This window comes from Dicentrarchus labrax, unplaced genomic scaffold, assembly GCF_905237075.1.
Source record: "Dicentrarchus labrax unplaced genomic scaffold, dlabrax2021, whole genome shotgun sequence".
NCBI classification, from domain to species: domain Eukaryota; kingdom Metazoa; phylum Chordata; class Actinopteri; family Moronidae; genus Dicentrarchus; species Dicentrarchus labrax.
In genome coordinates, this window is record NW_026136701.1 from 345,732 (window position 1) to 368,481 (window position 22,750).

At 40.9% G+C, this 22,750-nt stretch overlaps 1 long non-coding RNA gene across 1 annotated transcript in view; it reads left to right on the forward strand.

The window, feature by feature from the left end:
* The window catches only part of LOC127370302 (uncharacterized), an 85,543-nt gene extending 63,906 nt beyond the window's left edge, over positions 1-21,637 (forward strand). The window contains exon 4 of the long non-coding RNA XR_007886191.1: positions 21,562-21,637. This is a non-coding gene — a long non-coding RNA (uncharacterized LOC127370302). The remainder of the gene's footprint in view (positions 1-21,561) is intronic.
* The last annotated feature ends 1,113 nt before the right edge of the window (positions 21,638-22,750 follow it).

Below are 22,750 nucleotides of genomic sequence, written 5' to 3' on the forward strand. Positions count from 1 at the left end.
TCTTTAGTATATCCCTCTTTCACATAATGTTAGCTTAGTATTTATGCATAAACTCTCTAAACTGTAAACATACAGTCTATTTTACGTCTTTCTTTCCATATACATTTGTAAGAGGTGACCTTCATAGCCCAGTTAAGTAGAAAGTCATTTTTAATTTAGTTTAATGTGAGGAGCTACAGAAACACTTATGATATGAAAATAACACAGTTTTCAAAGTAAAAGTATAGTTGTTAATGCAGCCACACATTTGCTATCCTTTATGTAAACATCAGACCAGTGACGCTTTATTGTCAACATAACAGAAGGTATTACTGATCTTATAAAGTAACTTGCTTATGTAGTTATGAACTGCTCAGTAATGTAATCTGCAGTTACTGTGTCCATGTTTTACAGAGTAAATTTTCACTCTAAGGTTTTACTTTTCCAAATGTATACCTTGAAATGCTCATCAAAGCTACAGATTATCTGTTTGAAACCCTTTTAAAATACTGTATATTACACTTAATAATTAACCTTAACTGAATTTATATTATGTAATATGTCCACACCAAGTTTAAATGTGAAACAGAAATGTCTTATGTTGCTTACAGAGTCAACATTTACTAGCTGTAGTAGACGATTACTAGCATTAACTATTTCGCTTTTTCATAGTCAGGATGTTAAAGGCCCAGTGTGTAGGATTTAGTGGCATCTAGTGGTAAAGTTGCAGTTTGCAACCAATGATAAACTATGGTGGCTGTGAAAGGCAAGTGCTTGATTCGTCCATTTTGGGCAACTGTAGAAACATGGCAGTTCAACATCACAGACTCTGTAAAAGAGGACTCTGTAGATAAAAATAACAAAAACACAATTTAAAACAAACAAAACAATTCTTGTTTTCATTATACACCAACAAAAATGTTACACATTGGACCTTGAAATGGAATAGGTATTTAATTTTTAAGCCCTTTTTTTATAAAAACTGTTGTAAAAGACCATGATATATTTCTCTAATACCATAGGACACTTTCAACTATGGGGTACGTGGAAAGTGTCAAGAGACCCAGCCCGGAGGAAGCCCGGGGCCCCCGTCTGGAGCCAGGCCTGGAAGGGGGGCCCGAAAGAAAGCGCCTGGTGGCCAGGCTTGCCACAGAGCCCAGCTGGGCATAGCCCAAAAGAGTGACGTGAGCACATCTTCATCCCGCACGCCCACCACTCACAGGAGAAACCACTAGGGTCAGGTGCAATGCCAAATGGGTGGCAGTAAAGGCAGGGGGCCTAGACAGACCAGGGGTCTCATTTATAAAACTGTGCGTGGGATCGTTACTAAAAGTGTACGTACGCCCAAAAGCCAAGTTTTGTGTGCGCCAAAAAATATTCAGACTTATAAAACCCTGCGTACGCACACCTGTAAGCAATCTTTGCTTTATAAATCACAGAGTGCCTACAAATGTGCGCAGCTGAATCAGCTTCACGTTCCGCCCTGTACACGCCCCTTTTTAACCATAAATGGTCAACGCAAACGACCTCATGAATGCGATCTGCATATAAAACAGACTCAGATGCAAGTATTATGTCTTGTCGGAAACAATGGCAGAAGGACTGAGAAAAGCAAAAAAGCGAAATTTCATGGAGGTTGAAGTGGAGACACTTGTGGGTGAGGTGGAGGCCCGAAAAGTAGTTTTGTTCGGTGGTCACGGGACTGGGATCACTAACAAAAAAAAGCAGAGTGAGTGGCAACATGTTGCTGCAGCAGTGAACTCTGTCAGTGGCACAGAGAGCACAGTCCCAGAATTAAAAAAGAATGGTCTGACATAAAGGTACATATTTTTATTTCCTCACGCACAGCACATGTTTATAATTTATTGCTCAAATGTTACTGATCGTATAGTGAAGATCGTTAATTACAGGTGGATGCAAAGCAGAGACTGTCCTCACACCGCCAGAGCGTGACTGCAACTCGGGGGGGGGGGCCCAGTACTCCTGACCTAACACCAATTGACACAAAAGTAGCATCCATAATTGGCACCGCAAGCGTGAGTGGCATCGTGTCCTAAAGGGAAGGAGACACTGACAACACAAAAGAACAAAGTAAAGCTGATTTCTGTTTTTTATAGATTGTTTTTTTATTGCCGGTGGCACTTCAGGAGGCCGATGGCGCGCTCCACCACTGACCGAGCACGGGCATGGACGTCATTGTACCTGTGTTCCTCTGCGCTGTGCGAGTTCAAAACCGGGGTGAGGAGCCAGCGTCTCAGGGGCTATCCACTGTCACCTGCAAGGCAGAAAATCATTACTTATGTCAAGAACCACAATGTTACATTTTTCCTCTCTTTAAAACTCACCTAGAAGCCAGCCATCCCGCCCTGCGCCTGCCTGTAGTCTGTTCCCTACACTACTGTGTATCAGAATAAAGGAATCATGTGTTGCACCAGGCCAACGTGCCACTATGTTTGTTAAGATCATATGGGCATCACATATAACTTGAACATTAATAGTGTGCACGTTCTTTCGGTTGACGTAAACGAACTCATTTTCAGATGGAGCCCGTATAGCAATATGAGTGCAGTCAATTGCGCCGATTACGTTTGGGAAACCGGACATTGCTACAAATTGCCTTTTAATCTCGGCCTGTTCTTCCACTGTGTAGGGAAACCTTATGTATTGACTGCCCATACGTATGATGCCATTCAAAACGCTAGGCATTATGGCACTGAGGGATGGCTGTGATCTACAGGATGGAAAACAAAAAAACAAAATTGAGCCAATTATGCTTAAATGTGAAATCAGGTTCTAAGATGTAGCTATAGGAAACACTTACCTGTAACCCCAAAGTGGTGAGGACCTGCGTCTGCACCGGGATAGCGTGGTTCCTACGTGTTGCCCTTTCCAATGCTGGACCCAGTTCAGCACATAGATCCAAGAGCATAGCTCTAGGGAATCTAAAACGGCTCATTAGCCAGTCATCATCATGGGCCAATAAATCGTTATGGTCCCTGAAGACCCTCTCCCTCCGAATCCTGCCATTTGCATGGTCCTCCAGCAGTGCCAGCAGTGCGATGGTGCAGCATTACGCACGGGGCTCACCGCTGTATTTATAGGGTTACGGTAATCAGACTGACCGAGAACACCTTGGATAATCAGTTTGTAATCACCCACGTAAAATGTTCTTGAACATAACCCCTTTTTAATGCCTGATTTGTCATGAAAAGCATCAAGAGGAACGGACAATAATATAACGATTGTGCTGAGGAGTATGTGGCTTGGTTTTCCACACTTGGGATTTAATTGACATTTGATTATGTGTTTACAGTGTCACATAAAAATATTATGTTATTGACACATGTTGGACAGATGCTTTATTCCATGCAGTCGCGCCGTCCTCTCCTCCTCCTGCGCTCTGGGAGTGGACAGTATGGAGTGACTGGATTAAATATAGAGAATTTTGATTTAGAATTTTGATTTCGATTCTAAGGAGATGTTTCTGGAGTAATAACTGAGAAATAACGCAGTTGACTTAAATCATTCTGATTACATAGATTTAACGCATGATACGGGTTGAAATTAAACTTATGAAGGGCGATGATAAAACATGATCGTTCTTCTCACTCTACATTTCTTCAGTCTGACTTCAGTTCACCACCACACCGTCTGTGTCGCCAATTCTCCTTTTCCTCCAAACCATGCGTACGCATGGGTCAGAGTTTGCTTAGGGCTGGGCACATTCTCCCATCAAGTTTGTTTTTTACAGATCACAACTTTGGTGTGGAAAGTCACGTACACCACTTTCAGCCCCGTTTTGTGCGTACGCAACGGTTATAAATGAGACCCCAGACCCGGGAAGCAGAAGCTGGCTTTGGGGACATGGAATGTCACTTCGCTGGGGGGGAAGGAGCTGGAACTTGTGCAGGAGGTGGAGCGCTATCAATTAGATCTGGTGGGGCTTACGTCTACGCTCAGTCAAGATTCTTGATCCTTACTGCTGGATAGGGGTTGGACCTTATTCTTCTCTGGAGTTGCTCAAGGTGTGAGGCACCGGGCGGGTGTGGGTATACTAACAAGCCCCCGGCTGAGCACCGTTAGGTTAGAGTTCACCCCGGTAGACGAGAGGGTCTGTGGGGGGAAAACTTTGACTGGTATTTGTGCATATGCACCAAACAGCAGTGCAGAGTATTCAGCCTTCTTGGAGACCCTAAATGAAGTCCTGTATGGGGCTCCAGTAGGGGACTCCATTGTTCTCCTGGGAGACTTCAACACACATGTGGGCAATGATGGAGACACTTGGAGGGGCGTGATTGGGAGGAACAGCTTTGAACCCGAGCTGTGTTTTGTTACTGGACTTCTGTGCTAGTCATGGATTGTCCATAACGAACACCATGTTCGTACATAGGGATGCTCATAAGTGTATGTGGTAGCAGAGCAGGACAAAGGTCTATGATCGATTTTGTGATCGTATCATCAGACCCGAGGCCGCATGTATTGGACACTCGGTAAAGAGAGGGGTGGAGCTGTCAACTGATCACCATCTGGTGGTGAGTTGGGTGAGGTGGTGGGGGAAGCCACTGGACAGACCTGGTAAAGCCAAACGTGTAGTACGGGTGAACTGGGAACGTCTGGAGGAGGCCCCTGTCCGAGAGACCTTCAACTCCCACCTCCGGCGGAGCTTTTCCGGCATCCCTGTGGAGGCTAGGGACATCGAACCAGAGTGGTTGGTGTTCAAAGCTTCTATTGCTGCGAGGCAAGCAAAACAGCGGGTGTGGGAGGAGTTCAGAGGAGTCATGGAGAATGACTTTCAGATGGCACCAAGGTGCTTCTGGAAAGCCGTCCGACACCTCAGGAGGGGGGAGCAGGGAACCATTCAAGCTGTGTACAGTGGGGATTGGGACACTGCTGACCTCAACTGAGGAGGTAATTGGGCAGTGGAAGGGACACTTTGGGGAACTGCTGAATCCGACTAGTCCAACAAACCTGCCCTCTGTGAGAGAGGCAGGGATGGAGGATGATGATCTACATCAATTTCCCTAGGAGGTCACTGAGGTGGTCAGACAACTCCACAGTGGCAAAGCCCCAGAGATTGATGAGATTTGCCCCAAAATGCTGAAGACTCTGGCTGTCTTGGTTGACTTGCCTTTTCAACAATGCATGAAAGTCGGGGACAGCGCCGAAGAAGTGAAGAAGAAGTTCTCCTATTTAAAAGGGGGGACCAAAGTTTACCCTAAGGTGCTGGAAATCAGGGATTGGTTGATTGTCGAACCATTGATCGAAGAGGAACAGTGCGGGTTCCGTCCTGGTCATGGAACAACAGACCAACTGTTCACTCTCGCAGGTGACTCCTTCAGCACTCACTGGATCAGTTCGCAGCTGATTGTCAAGCAGCTGGGATGAGGATCAGCACCTCTAAATTAGAGGCCATGGTTCTCAGCAGGAATCCGGTGGATTATCTACTCTGGGTAGGGAGTGAGTCCTTACCCCAAGTGAAGGAGTTCAAGTACCTCAGGGTTTTGTTCACGAGCGAGGGTAGAATGGAGCAGGAGATTGGCTGGAGAATTGGGACAGCAGGGGCGGTCCCTTTTATTGCGGTCCCTTTATCACACTGTTGTCACGAAAAGAGAGAGTTGAGCCGAAAGGCGAAGCTCTCGATCTACCGGTCGATCTTTGTTCCTACCCTCAGGTATGGTCATGAGCGATGGGTCATGACCGAAAGAATGAGATTGCGGATACAAGCGGCCAAAATGAGTTTCCTCAGGAGGGTGGCCGGCATCTCCCTTAGGGATAGGGTGAGAAGCTTGGTCATCCACGAGGGATTAGGAGTAGAGCCGCTTCTCCTTTGCGTAGAAAGGAGCCAGCTGAGTTGGTTCGGGCATCTGGTGAGGATGCCTCCAGGGCGCCTCCCGGGGGAGGTGTTCCTGGCACGTTCAACTGGGAGAGGGCCAAGGGGCAGACCGAGGACCAGGTGGAGAGATTATGTGGTCAGCTGTAAATGGAGCTCTGCGGTCACATTGGTTATCCTGAGGCATCCTCCTGTGGATATCCAGACTCCATGATGCTGCTGGCTGCTGTGCTGTCTTTAGGCCTTTGCTTGACTTAGACACGACACTTCCCTGGCAATAACTTCCTCCTCTGATGGGTTCTCATACTGTGAGGAGAGTCTGGTGGGTTCATCAAATGCAAGCTTCATCTGGTCCCTCAGATAATCTGTGAAACATGCCAGATTCAGTCTTACCTGTACATTATACTGTCATGTTTTGGAATACCGTCCTTTTGATAAGGATTGTGATAGAGACTGTGTCTGTCCCCGACCACCTAAATTGTTTAAAGAAATAAAAACAAGAGGAGTTAAACATAAAAATCTAATAAAAATTAAAACCAACTCCTCAGTAGCACAAAATAAGAGAATGAAATGTGGGCTGTTAAATATCAGGTCTCTGTCCTCTAAAGCTGTTTTAGTGAATGAATTAATATCAGATTATGATATTGATTTACTTTGTCTTACTGAGACCTGGTTGTCCCACGAGGAGTATGTTAGCCTAAATGAATCCACCCCCCCAGTCATATTAATACTCACATTCCTCGAGGCACAGGCCGAGGAGGTGGAGTGGCAGCCATATATGATTCGAGCGTTTTAATGGACCCTAAACCTAAACTAAATTATAATTCATTTGAAAGCCTTGTTCTTAGTCTCTCTCACCCAAACTGGAAAACACTGCAGCTAGTTCTATTTGTTATAGTGTACCGCGCTCCTGGACCGTACTCTGATTTTATATCTGAATTCTCAGAGTTTCTATCAAGTTTAGTCCTTAAATCAGATATTGTAGGTGATTTTAATATTCATGTGGATGTTGACAATGACAGCCTTAGTAATGCATTTATATCATTAATAGACTCAATTGGCTTCTGTCAGAGTGTAAATAAACCAACTCATTGTTTTAATCACACTCTTGACCTTGTTCTATCATATGGCATTGATATTGAACATTTAATAGTCTTCCCACATAAACCTTTCCTATCTGACCATTATTTAATAACTTTTGAATTCATGTTGTTAGATTATAAGCCATTAGGCAAAACTTCCTACAGCAGATGTCTATCTGACAGTGCTGTAGCTAAATTTAAGGAGGAGATTCCTTCAGTGTTTAATTCAATGCCATGTCTGAATTTAACAGAGTCCTATAATGACTTTAGTCCCTCTGAAATTGATAATCTTGTCGATAGTGCTACAGGCTCACTACGATCAACATTAGACTCTATCGCTCCTATAAAAAGGAAATTATTAAAACATAGGAGACTAGCACCTTGGTATAACCACCAAACCCGCCAGTTAAAACAAATAGCTTGGAAATCTGAAAGGAAATGGCGCTCTTCCAAATTATCAGAATATCGCTCAATTTGGCAAGATAATTTTAAAACTTATAGAAAGGCCCTCCATAATGCCAGAGGAGCCTATTACTCAGCACTAATAGAAGAAAATAAGAATAACCCTAGGTTCCTCTTCAGCACTGTAGCCAGGCTGACAGAGAGTCACAGCTCTATTGAGCCACATATCCCCATAAACTTAAGTAGCAATGACTTCATGAGCTTCTTCTATAATAAAATTATTACTATTAGAGAAAAAATGAATCACCAACTGCCATCAACAGTTATCAGTGGCTCTCCAAGTTCAGGGACTTCTGTCAATGTAAACTTAGATATATATTTAGACTGTTTTTCTGCTATCGATCTTCATCAGTTAACTTCAATCATTTCTTCATCGAAGCCATCAACCTGTCTATTAGACCCGATCCCAACTAGGCTGCTTAAAGAAGTTGTTCCCTTAATTGGCACTTCTTTACTGGATATGATTAATCTTTCTTTATTATCAGGATATGTACCACAGTCCTTTAAAGTAGCTGTAATTAAACCCCTTCTTAAAAAGTCCACTCTTGACCCAGGGGTTTTAGCAAAGTAGAAAGTAGTCGCCAAAGAGTTGTGTGACTTTCTACATAACAATAGTTTATTTGAGGACTTTCAGTCAGGATTTAGAGTTCATCATAGCACAGAGACAGCTCTGGTTAAAGTTAATAATGACCTTCTGACTGCTTCTGATAATGGACTTGTCTCTGTACTTGTATTATATGATCTTAGTGCTGCATTTGACACCATTGACCATAATATTCTTTTACAGAGGCTTGAGCATCAAATTGGCATTAAAGGAACCGCACTAAGCTGGTTTAAGTCATATTTATCAGATCCCTACTATACTACAGTTAGTCATGGAGTTCCACAAGGTTCTGTACTTGGACCAATACTATTTACTTTATATATGCTCCCTTTAGGCAACATTATTAGGAATCACTCCATTAACTTATACGCAGTTATATCTATCAATCAAGCCCAATGAAATTAATCAATTATCTAAATTACAAACATGTCTTAAGGACATAAAATCCTGGATGACCTGCAATTTTCTGATGTTAAATTCAGAAAAAAACGAAATTCTTGTTCTTGGCCCCAAAAACCTTAGAGACTCACTGTCTAAAGATATAGTTACTCTAGATGGCATTAACTTGGCCTCTAGCACCACTGTCAGGAATCTTGGAGTTATCTTTGATCAGGATTTGTCATTTAACTCCCACATAAAGCAGACCTCTAGGACTGCCTTCTTTCATTTACGTAATATTAGAAAAATTAGACACATACTATCACAGACAGATGCAGAAAAACTAATCCATGCATTTGTTACTTCAAGGCTGGATTACTGCAACTCTTTATTATCAGGTTGCCCCAATAAGTCCGTTAAAACACTCCAATTAATTCAGAACGCTGACAGGAACTAGAAAAAGAGATCACATCTCTCCTGTACTAGCTTCTCTGCATTGGCTCCCTGTAAAATGTAGAATAGAATTTAAAATCCTCCTCCTCACCTATAAAGCTCTTCATGGTCAGGCCCCTTCATATCTTAAAGAGCTCATAGTACCCTATTACCCCTCTAGAACACTACGTTCTCTGAATGCTGGGCTACTTGTGGTTCCTATAGTCTCTAAAAGTAGAACAGGAGCCGGGGCCTTCAGTTACCAAGCTCCTCTCCTGTGGAACCAGCTTCCATTTGTGGTTCGGGAGGCAGACACCCTCACCACATTCAAGAGTAGGCTTAAGACATTCCTCTTTGATAAAGCTTATAGTTAGGGCTGGATCAGGTGAGTCCTGAACCATCCCTTAGTTATGCTGCTATAGGCCTAGACTATCGGGGGATTTCCCATGGTGCACTGAGCTCCTCCCTTCCTCTCTCTTTCTGCACTCATTCATGTCCCATTAATGCATGTTACTAACTTCACTTCTTCCCCGGAGTTCTTGTGCTTTCTCGTCTCGCAGGTTCTTGTCGATCCTGGTGGAGCCTCCTGCCATGGTCCTGCTAGATTGCCATTGCCAATACTGTTGTTGCTGTGCACCTGTCTGTCTGTCTCTCGCTCTCTCTCTCTCTGCCTCTCTCTCTCTCTCTCTCTCTCTCTCTCTCTCTCTCTCTCTCACCCCAACTGGTCGAGACAGACGGCCACCCACCTAGAGCCGGAGGATCTCCTTGCCCTTGTCGCCAAGTACTTGCTCATGGTGGTACTGTTGGGTCTCTGTAATTAATGTTTTAAAGAGTTCGGTCTAGACCTACTCTATTTGAAAAGTGTCCTGAGATAACTTCTGTTATGAATTGGCGCTATACAAATAAAATTGAATTGAATTGAATTGAATTGAATTGAATTGCCACTGAGCCTGAAATAACATTACAGAAAAGTCAATTTAAGTATTGTCGTCCTTTCCTTTGGTAAAGGATGGTTCAGTGCATCCTATGCTAAAGTAGATAAGAAAAGGAGCAGTGAAGCACCTTTCCTTAATATTTAGAGAACAGCTCATATCGTGGCTGCCACTGAAATACTTCCAGATCATTTCACTCAGTTAGGAATCTTCTTAAGCAAAAAGGAGTTTTCAAACATAGCTGATGTCTCTTTATTGGTATGGATGTTAGAAAGGACTGAGGAGCAGTATCAGGAACAGTAGATGTCCCACACCCACTTCTTTACAGGACACAGTAGCCTGGATAGCTGTAACAGAATTGTATTTTTATGAACACTAAGCAATACTAAAGATAAATATGTAACGTTACAGCTACAAAAGGCTGCACCAGGTAATTGTTGAACAACTAAACTAAAAGTTGTCCTAATATATCAGACTACAAACCTGTATGATAAACAGTCCTCTGCTCTCCTTATGGTATGTCTGTGTGGGGAGATGCAGGGAAGTCTGACATCATCTCAAATATGTAGTTATGGCAACAGCTACAAAATTATCATAATAATATAATTTCATATATAATATGATATAATTCTATAAATTATTTTATAATAATAACAATAATAACAATATCTGTACTGACTGTGTCCATTAACTGTAGTCATCTCGTGTGTGAAGAAAATCAGTTTGGATTAATGAGTTCTCTCTTATGGTAAAGCCTTTGAAAAGTGGAGGTGGGGGGATGAAAAATAGGCAGATGGGGGGAAAAGATTGAGATGAGGAAACAAAGAAGCTGGTCCCAGAATAAAGGGGAGAAAATTTAATTTCAACTGAGAAGGAGGTGTGAGTGTGATCAGCAATTGAGGGATCCCATCATTTTGAAGGAGAGGAACTTCAAAGGAGACATTTCACACAATATATTAGCCCCAACTCAACTGGAGGCCCACACACAAACACTACACACACCAAGTGTCTTACTAAAACAATCAGATAACATTCAAGAGACTGAGCATGTTTGATTGACTGAATATTTCTGAACCCGAGAAGTTTTCCACTGTAAAGGCTCTTAGGTATTTCCATGCATCTGGGGATCTGACAATAATGGGTCAGCATTTGATATTGTGAATATATATCTCAAGAATCCAGAATGTGGCTGTTCCAGGGCCCTGCTATTGATGGCTCACTGGCATGTCTATAAGTATATTTGTCACACTGGCAGTTTCATAGCCAATATTTGTCCATTATGACTTCTGTCCATAATACAATTCTTCATCTCCATTGGAGATCTGGGAAGTCACAGGGCAAGAAGCAACCTCATACAGCTTTACAAAACCGTTCATGTTAAAGGCTAATTCAAAGTTATTCCAACTTGGAGACTGAGGTGTATGAATGAGTTAATTTCTGTTTGTGATGAGCCTTTGCCTTAAATGTGTGAATGGGTGAATGTGGCATGTAGTGTAAAGCACTTTGAGTCAAGACTAAAAATTACCAACTGCAACAGAGGCTCATCATTGTCATTTTAACAAACAGCAGTGAACCCAGTGACTCATAGAAAGTTCAACAAAATAGAGTTTATATAAGTCTATATACGTTAATTTATTTGTTTCATAATATATTTCAAATAAAAGTGGTCCAAGGAAAGAAAAGTGGTAAACCGGCAACAGGGTTATGTGCAGCCAAGGCTCATTTGATGCATGTGGGAATGAAATGCTGGTTCTGACAGAAAACGTGTCAGCACACACTGTGCATCACAGTTTGTTGCGTATGGGGCTGCACAACATTATGACCACCTGGGCTTCCCTGGTTGCTCCAGCTGATACAGTACCCAGGAAAACTACCAGGGAAGGTGATCAGGTCAAGAATCTCAAACTCTTACTGCCTATAAACTTCAATGATATCTCTGACAGGTTTTCTCTTCAACACAGGGCTTCAGACATCACTTCCATGTCATGCTATCGCCTCTTCATAAGTTTTACCAGAAGTACTGTATTGAGGGAATTTTTGTGGAAGTGAAGATTGCTGATTCTCAAAAGACAGTTTTTTGGTGCTTTTGGGGTACATTATATATAAGTTCTGATGTTGAAATTGTTGGATGTTTTTTTTTTTTTTTTCTTTACGTATCTTCCATTTCTAACAATCATGTAATCTTTAGATTTTTTCTTTTATGTATCGACTTTGCAGCAGCAATTTGCTGACCTATTTTCCTTCTTGGGAGAATCAAAGTTTCATCTTGGACAATGATGAAAGGATTGCCTGAGACCCCACTCTGTCACTAAAGGATCCAAAGGTGCAGCATCTCTCTGTTATGGTTCTGTCCATCAGAATGTGGAGGTTGGTGTCACGGAGATGTAAGACATGTTTTTTTTCTTTCATCCATGCAGCCAAAAGATCTATTTGAAAGAATATACATCACTGAATGGATTATTTTAGATATTGCCCCACTGTCAGTATTGAATATCAAATTTTTACTGCATGGTATAGCTCGGCTTGACTTGCTTTGCACCATTATTTTTTGGTTTTCCATTAGCAAAAGTTGTGGATAATACTTTGTATCTGGTACTTTTCACCTTTTCAGGTTCTTAGAGAACAGAGCATATAAAAAAAGCTGGAGTTAAAAGACTGCCCAGATAGCAAAAGACATTAATTCAATGTTGGATTTTGGTCAGATTGGATATTTTTGGTTGATTTTGAAAAATCTATGTTGATTCAATGTTTAATTATAGTTACCATTTCAACGTTTGAAAAACTGTTGTTGAATCACTGTAGTATACTACATTGTAAGGCATTTCAACATTGAAAAATCATCTATAGATGATGATTTTTCAATGTTGAAATGCCCTACAATGACTCAACAAGACCAGCGAGATCTCACAGGACTTCAGCTCAAACTGTGGTGGGAATTTGGGCATTTGCAGGCGGCAAGTGGGCACAGGACGGCAGATAAACTTCGTCCTTCTGTGTGTGAGACAAACTGGTCATAAGTATTTTAAACTTCTATCAATCTGTGTTCCGTTAGCAATATTGTCATTGTACATCCCACAAATATAAGACTTCCGGTGGACTGTCTCTTCCACCTCTATAGACGTCTATAGAGGTACTCTTATTCAATTCAATTCAATTCAGTTTTATTTGTATAGCGCCAATTCATAACAGAAGTTATCTCAGGACACTTTCCAAATAGTGCAGGTGTAGACCGAACTCCTTGACATTATTCACAGAGACCCAACAGTACCACCATGAGCAAGCACTTGGCGACAAGGGCAAGGAAAAACTGCCTGTTAAAAGGCAGAAACCTAGGACACATCCTTCGGCTCTAGGTGGGTGGTCGTCTGTCTCGACCAGTTGGGGAGAGAGAGAGAGAGAGAGAGAGAGAGAGAGAGAGAGAGAGAGAGAGAGAGAGAGATGCACAGCAACAACAGTAGCAACAATTAGACTAATAGTAGTGACTGATGATGAACATGACAACAGCAACGATGGGGGACAATGAGCAGTGACAACAGCAACAACAGTAACCATAGCAATAATAACACTTATAATAATAATAACACTAATATCAGTGATATTGGCAAGTGCAGTCAAGCAGGACCATGGCAGGAGGCTCCACCAGGATCCATGAGAACCTGCGAGACAAGATCTCCGGGGAAGAAGTGAAGTTAGTAACATGCATTAATGGGACATGAATGAGTGCAGAAAGAGAGAGAGGAAGAGAGGAGCTCAGTGCATCATGGGAAATCCCCCGATAGTCTAGGCCTATAGCAGCATAACTAAGGGATGGTTCAGGACTCACCTGATCCAGCCCTAACTATAAGCTTTATCAAAGAAGACTGTCTTAAGCCTACTCTTGAATGTGGTGAGGGTGTCTGCCTCCCGAACCACAACTGGAAGCTGGTTCCACAGGAGAGGAGCTTGGTAACTGAAGGCTCTGGCTCCTGTTCTACTTTTTGAGACTATAGGAACCACAAGTAGCCCAGCATTCAGAGAACGTAGTGTTCTAGTGGGGTAATAGGGTACTATGAGCTCTTTAAGATATGAAGGGGCCTGACCATGAAGAGCTTTGTAGGTGAGGAGGAGGAGTTTAAATTATATTCTAAATTTTACAGGGAGCCAATGCAGAGAAGCTAGTACAGGAGAGATGTGATCTCTTTTTCTATTTCCTGTCAGTACTCGTGCTGCAGCATTTGAATTAATTGGAGCATTTTAATGGACTTATTGGGGCAACCTGATAATAAAGAGTTGCAGTAATCCAGCCTAGAAGTAACAAATGCATGGATTAGTTTTTCTGCACCTGTCTGTGATAGGATGTGTCTGTTTTTTGTAATATTACATAAATGAAAGAAGGCAGTCCTAGAGGTTTGCTTTATGTGGGGATTAAATGACAAATCCTGATCAAAGAAAACTCCAAGATTCCTGACAGTGGTGCTAGAGGCCAAGGTAATGCCATCTAGACTAACTATATCTTTAGACAGTGAGTCTCTAAGGTTTTTGGGGCCAAGTACAAGAATTTCGTTTTTTCTGAGTTTAACATCAGAAAATTGCAGCTCATCCAGGATTTTATGTCCTTAAGACATGTTTGTAATTTAGATAATTGATTCATTTCATTGGGCTTGATCGATAGATAACTGCGTATCATCTGCATAACAGTGAAAGTTAATGGAGAGATTCCTAATAATTTTGCCTAAAGGGAGCATATATAAAGTAAATAGTATTGGTCCAAGTACAGAACCTTTTCGAACTCCATGACTAACTGTAGTATTTATTTATGATTCGTTAACATCTACAAACGAGAACGATCTGATAAGCATGACTTAAACCAGCTTAGTGCGGTTCCTTTAATGCCAATTTGATGCTCAAGTCTCTGTAAAAGAATATTATGGTCAATGGTGTCAAATGCAGCACTAAGATCTAATAATACAAGTACAGAGACAAGTCCATTGTCTGAAGCAATCAAAAGATCATTATTAACTTTAACCAGAGCTGTCTCTGTGCTGTGATGAACTCTAAATCCTGACTGAAAGTCCTCAAATAAACTATTGTTATGTAGAAAGTCACACAACTCTTTGGCGACTACTTTCTCCAGAATCTTAGAGAGGAAGGGGAGGTTAAAAATCGGTCTATAATTGGCTAAAACCCCTGGGTCGAGATTGGGCTTTTTAAGAAGGGGTTTAATTACAGCTACTTTAAAGGACTGTGGTACATATCCTGATAATAAAGAAAAATTAATCATATCCAGTAAAGAAGTGTCAATTAAGGGTACGACTTCTTTAAGCAGCCTAGTTGGGATCGGGTCCAACAGACAGGTTGATAGCTTCGATGTAGAAATGATTGAAATTAACTGAAGATCGATAGCAGAAAAACAGTCTAAATATATATCTGAGTTTACATTAGTTAAAATTCCTGAACTTGGAGAGCCACTGATAACTGTTGATGGCAGTTGGTGATTAATTTTCTCTCTAATAGTGATAATTATATTATAAAAGAAGCTCATAAAGTCGTTGCTACTTAAGTTTATGGGGATATGTGGCTCAATAGAGCTGTGACTCTCTGTCAGCCTGGCTACAGTGCTGAAGAGGAACCTGGGGTTGTTCTTACTTTCTTCTATTAGTGCTGAATAATAGGCTCCTCTGGCATTACGGAGGGCCTTTCTATAGGTTTTAAGATTATCTTGCCAAATTGAGCAATATTCTGATAATTTGGAAGAGCGCCATTTCATTTCAGATTTCCTAGCTTTTTCCTTTAATTGGTGGGTTTGGTGGTTGTGCTAGTTTCCTATGTTTTAATAATTTCCTCTTCATAGGAGCGATGTTCTTCGTAGTGAGCCTGCAGCTCTATCAACAAGATTATCAATTTCTGAGGGACTAAAGCTATTATAGGACTCTGTTATATTCAGACATGGCATTGAATTAAACGCTGATGGAATCTCCTCCTTAAATTTAGCTACAGCACTGTCAGATAGACATCTGCTGTAGGAAGTTTTGCCTAATGGCTTATAATCTAATAGTATGAATTCAAAAGTTATTAAATAATGGTCAGATAGGAAAAGATTATGTGGGAAGACTATTAAATGTTCAATATCAATGCCATATGATAGAACAAGGTCAAGAGTGTGATTAAAACAATGAGTTGGTTTATTTACACTCAGAAGCCAATTGAGTCTATTAATGAGATAAATGCGTTACCAAGGCTGTCATTGTCAACATCCACATGAATATTCTGAAGAGATCGTACGCCGGAAGTCTTATATTTGCTAGTGGAACATAGGCCTGATTGACACCGCAGGAATGATTGTATTCAGTGAATTTGTCTATATATGACAATTTGGCCAATATTTGACCAGGTTTTATAGTATAATTTGTTGATTACTTTTTATGCATTAATGGTATTATTTCTTCTCTTTCTTTTTTTCTGAGGTATTAAAAATGTCTTAAAAGTCCTTAAATTGTCACTTCACTGTCATCTGTGGACACCCCCCAGATTCATGTGGGGGTCCCGACCCACAGGTTGAGAACCACTGCTCTAATGCTCACAATAGGATGGCACCATTTCTGTCTACTGGCTCTGCGTCTGTGCCTGTGGACAGTTCTGAAACGGGCCTACCAGTGACATAATTTCAAGCTAATGGACACTGAAAATGACCATTGCTGTGATGTCACTGGTAGGCCGGTTTCAGCACTGTCCACTGCCCTCCTCTGAGACACAGAGTAGACATAAACTGTGCCATTGTTTTATGAGTATTAGTTTGGATCAACTATATGAAGATAGGGTTGAAAATAGTTGAAGTTCACCTGAAAATCTAGTACACTAAAAAGGACACACTGGACATTTATGTCACTTTGGAATGGAACTGCAGCTGCAGAACTGCAGCTTTCGTATTTTTAATTTTACAACTTTGTAACACTTTTTTTTCTTTCTTTTTGTTACAGCAGCTGCTCGTCAATTTGACCGCAAGTTTGCAGAATTGCAATACAGGGGTGCACTGCAGAAGTGGCTGCGTTACGCACCTGAGAAGAGTGGCGGGGTACCAAGAAAACAAAAGCCAAAGAGTTAGAAGGACAAATGAGTTGAATCTTTAAAGCTACTATGCTCTTATGTTCAGTTCATGTTGAACTGGGGTCCTATTTATAATGTTTGTGTCCCCTGGATTTTCAGGGCAAAGGTAGCCAGATAATTCATTAAGATGTTTGTTTATGTTGAACTGTGGTCCTATTTCTGAAGGACATTTGCCATGTTTGTGTCCCTTGGAGTTTCAGGGCAAATAGATAATTCTCCATCTAAGCCAGGTAGGAAACCTTACAAGATGAAAAGGTGTGTGCTAAAAAAAAAAGTTCAACAGTGTAATTGCTTTTGAATATTTAATAAATAACTTATTGAATAATGGTCTGTTTTGTTGGGGTTTTTTTTGTTCATAGAGCATGCAGTAAAGCAGCTATTCTCAACCTTGGTTTCTTAAAAATAATTGAAATAGCCAATCTAATGTGGTTTTTAATGAGGCATATTAAAAACATACAAAGGAAGGTTGAAAAGTGTTGAAATGGCCCTTTAATAATATCCTTGTTTCAGTGTACAATGCAATGCATATATATAGTTGAATCAATGTTGATTCAATTCTAAATTCTTGCAATGTTGATCATATAGTTGAATCAAGGTTGATTCATTGTCAGAATTGATTGGAAATTCAACGTTATTTCAATGTTGATCATCTCATAGTTTAATCAAGGTTGATTCATTGTCAGAATGTATTGGAAATTCAATGGTATTTCAATGTTGATCATAGCGAGCGCTCTCAATGTATATTTCAATATCTGACATCAATGTTGATTACAATCTTCAGCCTGGCAATATCTCAATGTTGATTCAATCACGTTTTGCTATCTGGGTGCAGATGGAATCGTCACTAGAAATGTGACTTGTGTGACATGTGACATCCTGCATCCCACTATGTTTGTGTTGCAATGAAGATGAAGTCACGGCAGTTTCATGCAGAGTTGCCATGATGATCTGCTAAGACTGACACTTATATTGAGGGGGTACCATCTGCAATGGAAAACAAAATCGAGAAAAGCCAAGACCCAAGTTGGACCATCTAGTGGAAATGAGGCTAAAGACACAATACAGAAAAATAATCAGATTTTACCAATGGATTTTGACCTCACCGTTAAAGAAGTCAGTAAGTAGGAAATGTAATAGACTTTCATACTAGATCAATTAGCAGTAGAAGGAAATAATGCTGAATAATGTTCTACAATTCAGCAGCTGTATAGGAAAAAAAATACAATATAAATAACTTTGAAGGCTTAGTAAGTGGAATTTATCCCAGACCAAAGACTGATACGATTGCAGTTCAGTGTCCAAATTTTAAAATTATAACGCAACAATTTAACTTGATTGTCTATTTATGCAAGCAATATTTAAGTCAAAATGTAATTTTTTTTTCTTTTTTAATTTAACTTTTTTTTGCATTCTTATATTAAAAAAAAGGAAGAAATTCTAAAAATAGTTCATCAAAAGCACGTCCATTTATGCAGGATATCCGGTATCTGTACTTAGCCCAATTCTGTTCACTTTATATATACTTCCTTTAGGCAATATTATTAGGAATCACTCCATTAACTTTCACTGTTATGCAGATGATACCCAGTTATACCTCCTTGGGAAAAACTGTGAGTATTATTACTACCACAATGGCCATCCTTTATGCCATGCATTATTTAACTAGTTTTTCATTCAAATGGGAAATATATAAAGCACTGAAGTAAGAATACCCTGTCCACTTTGAGGGCTTTCAAGTAGATGTCATTTTGAAAAGAGGGACATGGTATCTGTCAATCTCTGAGATATCTCAGAGCGGAGAAGACTCTTCATGTATACTTAATGAGGTTAAAGAGGATGTGTGAGAGGATACATAATGTTTAAATATCCTGAACATAGACATTTGATACTTGACAATGTCTCCTGGAATAGTTATGGTTTGGCCAGAGGGGCAAAAAAGGGCTGAGAACATGAGTTTCAAAAAGGGTTCCTCAGTGCAGTCCTTTTGGAAGGAGGCTGATCAGAGATCAGTTCAATCTTCTGTGTATGCCAGGCCAGACTCTGTTGCTCTGTGTTTGTGTTTCACTGGACTCATGTTAACAGGCTTGAGCAGCTACACTTACCACATAAGCCATGTTACTCCTGTGTGTCTCAGGTGCAGCTGCAGCAACACTTCTCTAGAGTTGAGGGCAATTCCCAGCAAAAACAGACAGTAAAAAGGATGTCATAGTCATTATACCAGCAACATATATACCTTTCACTACAGTTTTAATGTCTATATGTCACAGACATGAAAAAATGTAGATATATATTTTTGAAAGGTAACACCTTATTAAACTGTACATTTGATATTTTATATATATAGTTATATATAAATTTATATTTTGTTCTTAATATATGTTGTTTGTATATCTGGAGTTTGTAACATAAATAATTTCCCCCTGGGATTATTAAAGTATTTCTGATTCTGATTCTGATCTGACTCCTTTATCTGTTTCAGATTGAAAGCTCTCTTGCCAATAATTTTTAGCAACCCACTGCATAACATCTAAAGTACAAACAGTCTTCACCTGGTCAACAGGTGGTAGGGTCCAGTCACACATGCATTTATAACAATGCAAAAATATAGGGGGAACATCACATGTAATGATTAGTTAAGTTGAATACTCCAGCTGAAAGTTTTCATTATGATGAACTATGACTGCATTTTTGATGCCATAGCTTGCCAGGCTGACAGATAATTACATGGCCAATCAGGTCAGAATGACACTTAACCTTTGAAATGTCAACCTCAGGTATGTGCAGTGCATGTATGGGCAACACTGTGTGTGTGTGTGTGTGTGTGTGTGTGTGTGTGTGTGTGTGTGTGTGTGTGTGTGTGTGTGTGTAAGGTTGAAAAACTGCTTTTCCCGTCTCATATAGAAAAGGTCATTGTCACCGTGATTGTTTCAAAGTTCACTTAGCTTTAGTTTGCTGGAAGTCATTACTAAGGAATGAGTAAGAAGTGAGTCAACTGAAGCCTGGGGCATATTAGAAAAATAAACTTCTAGTTAGTCTTTAGAAAGTACCAATTTACCAATTGTAAAAATACTTCATTATAAGTAAGTGTTTTATGTAGCAGTTCATATGTGCATCAGTAACCAATACCTGACAAATTAAGCACAGCGTTAGTTCAGACAGGCCACAAAGTCAAGCTCAGCTCTCAATTCCAGCTACATCCGCTGATCACAGCTAATCGTAAACACACATCAGCTGATTCCCTCAAGCTGCTTTAGCCTGCCTATCTGTGCTGCTTTCTCTGCAAGCCGTTTTGCAACCCACCTCCACCCCAGCTCCTCCTTTTATGTTGTATCTACAATGAACAAAACTTCAAAGTTTCAGAGAATTTGGCAGTACATCCAACCGGCCTCACAACCGCAGACCACGTGTAACCACACCAGCCCAGGACCTCAACATCCAGCATCTTCACCTCCAAGATCATCTGAGACCAGCCACCCAGACAGCTGCTGCCAGAATCGGTTTGCATAACCAAAGAATTTCTGCACAAACTGTCAGGAACCGTCTCAGGGAAGCTCATCTGCATGCTTGTCATCCTCATTGGGGTCTCGACCGTCATAAGCGACTTGAGTGGGCAAATGCTCACATTTGATGGCGTCTGGCACTTTGGAGAGGCGTTCTCTTCATGGCAAATCCCGGTTTTCACTGTACAGGACAGATGGCAGACAGCGTGTATGGCGTTGTGTGGGTGAGCGGTTTGCTGAAGTCAACATTGTGGATAGAGTGGCCCATGGTGGCGGTGGGGTTATGGTATGGGCAGGCGTGTGTTATGGACAACGAACACAGGTGCATTTTATTGATGGCATTTTGAATGCACAGAAATACCGTGACAAGATCCTGAGGCCCATTGTGTGCCATTCATCCACAACCATCACCTCATGTTGCAGCATGATAATGCACGGTACCATGTTGCAAGGATCTATACACAATTCCTGGAAGCTGAAAACATCCCAGTTCTTGCATGGCCAGCATACTCACCGGACATGTCACCCACTGAGCATGTTTGGGATGCTCTGGATCGGCGTATACGACAGCGTGTTCCAGGTCCTGCCAATATCCAGCAACTTCGCACTGCCATTGAAGAGGAGTGGACCAACATTCCACAGGCAACAATCAACAACCTGATCAACTCTATGCGAAGGAGATGTGTTGCACTGCGTGAGGCAAATGGTGGTCACACCAGATACTGACTGGTTTCCGGACCCCCCCGGACCCACCCAATATAGTGAAACTGCACATTTTCGAGTGGCCTTTTATTGTGGCCAGCCTAAGGCACACCTCTGCAATACCCATGCTGTTTGATCAGCATCTTGACATGCCACACCTGTGAGGTGGATGGATTATCTCGGCAAAGGAGAAGTGCTCACTAACACAGATTTTGACAGATTTGTGAACAATATTTGGGAGAAATAGGCCTTTTGTGTACAAAGAGAAAGTCTTAGATCTTTGAGTTCAGCTCATGACGAATGGGGGCAAAAACAAAAGTGTTGCGTTTATAATTTGTTCAGTGTAATTAATCAGTGTCATTTCTGATTGCCATTGATCCTCTGTTCTGTACCCTGGGGGGTCTCTGCTGCTGCTCTCCTTGTCTTAAACTTTTCCACGTAGACATGTGGAAGGGCAAGGTGGTCCCAGAACAGAGCCATACCAGAAAATGTAATTCAATTCAATTCAGTTCAATTTTATTTGTATAGCGCCAATTTATAACAGAAGTTATCTCAGGACACTTTTCAAATAGAGCAGGTCTAGACCGAACTCTTTAAAACATTAATTACAGAGACCCAACAGTACCACCATGAGCAAGCACTTGGCGACAAGAAAATGTAACATTCTGCTTTGGAAATAAAAGTTCTTTTGACAAAACTGATCCTGACTTAACTTACATTGTCATACACATTTGTGTAACTGAAGGTTTTTTTTTAACTTTAACTTGTTACCATATGGATAGAAAAAAATGCTTTTGAACTAGGTTCAGAACAACAAAGAAGAGGCATGATTACATTACTTTTTTATTGGGCAAAAACCTACAATTAAGAATCTATGTCTGCTGAACTATGTGAAGGTGGGATGAGTCACCTTTGCAGCTATGTGTAATTACAATAAGTAAGTCTAAGTGTTTGTTGGAGAGGAGTGCTAAAGGAATGCAAAAAGACAAGACCCCTGTCTACATTGAGCTGAGGTGGAGCAGGTGAACAGATTTAGGTTCCTGGAAACCAACAAGCTCAGACGTTCACTGGGTTTCTTAAGGAAACATTGTTAACTTGTTAACATTACAGAGGAGTGATAGAAAGCATCCTGACTGTAACTTAACAAACTGGCGTGGGATGTGCACAGCCCACGACAGGAGGACAGCAGTGTGTGGTTAGAACCATTCAAAAGATCATTAGTACACAACTACACAGCACCTTATATTGGTGACATACGTGTGTATGTGTGTACACAAACCCAATCAAACCATCAACACACCTAATCATCATGAAAGTAGCCCAAATGATTCACAGTACAATACTTGAATAAATATAGTTTCTTTTCTTCGCCAAGTGCTTGCTCATGGTGGTACTGTTGGGTCTCTGTAAATGTTATAAGGAGTTTGGTCTAGACCTGCTCCATTTGAAAAATGTCCTGAGATGAATTGGCACTATACAAATAAAATTGAATTGAATTTAATAAAATTGAATTTCTTTCTACTACTGCATAACATCTGGGGCCAGATACTACTTTTGGCATCTACCACAATGCTTACTGGCAGACGTGCTTATTCATTTACATCTTTCATCTCTCTGTTTGTCTCACTGTTTAGCTAAACAAACCGTATTTATTTTTATTTTCATCACCGGTGAAAGCCATAATGAATTTACTGTCAGGGTCCCTTATGTGTACCTGGACCTTAATGACTGTTTTCATAACTGCCATCAAACCCATTTTCTGTGCC